The following is a 984-nucleotide window of genomic DNA, read 5'->3' on the forward strand; positions in this document are numbered from 1 at the left end:
ATAGTATATTCATAGTCAAAATCTGTCAGTAGGTTAGTTGTGTATAGGTACAGTGTTTATGTGAAGCATCCGTATAGTCTGTATTTTTTAACTTATGTATATGTAAACATTTATATATGTATATAGTATATTTATAATCAAAATCAATGTACATAAATCCCACAAAAGACTCCGTAATAGGTGCGTTTACATGCTCATGCACTACAAATCATCTGCACTGTTCCCCAGCCAGCTGCTGACTTACGATGTTTCTCTTGCACATGTACAGTATTATGTGAAGCATCCATCCATTTTTTTTAATGCATACTCCATTCTGTCACCGATGGAGTTTTGGTTCCTTGCCACTGTCGCCTCTGGCTTGCTTAGTTGGGGACACTTCATTTCCAGCGATATCGTTGACATGATTGCAAAGATACTATTTAAACTGAGCTGGATGTTGACATCACTGAATTCAATGATGAACTGTCTTTAACTGAAAAATTTGTGTTTACTATTGTCATTTTGGATTATTGAGAATATTTTCCTAATTAATGCTGTTCAGTTGCTTTGACACAATCTGTATTGTTAAAAGCGCTATATAAATAAAGGTGACTTGACTTGACTTGAATATCGCATTCATCAATATTTAAATATAGCTACAGCATGCGTACATTTGAGGAAAAATTAAAACATTTAACCTTAATTGTCATTTTTAGGAGAAAGAGAAAAACTTGCATTAGAATTGTCAAAAAGGGATACATTTAAGTCTAAACTGGTTTATTATGTTCATCGTGGTTCATGAAGTCATGTTCCATGATCTCTTTTTAACTGTACTGTTTAAAATCATTATTTATAACCAAGATGTTATATATTTGCACAGCAACAATTTAAAAAATAAAGTGTTGTAGAGTGTTGCCAGATCTCCCTAGAAAAACATGCCTTTTGGCCATATAAATCCAAAAATAAAATCCTCAAAAAATAATTCAAATATTATATATATATATA

The sequence above is a fragment of the Sinocyclocheilus grahami genome, unplaced genomic scaffold (genome assembly GCF_001515645.1).
Source record: "Sinocyclocheilus grahami isolate Dianchi unplaced genomic scaffold, SAMN03320097.WGS_v1.1 scaffold410.1, whole genome shotgun sequence".
NCBI classification, from domain to species: domain Eukaryota; kingdom Metazoa; phylum Chordata; class Actinopteri; order Cypriniformes; family Cyprinidae; genus Sinocyclocheilus; species Sinocyclocheilus grahami.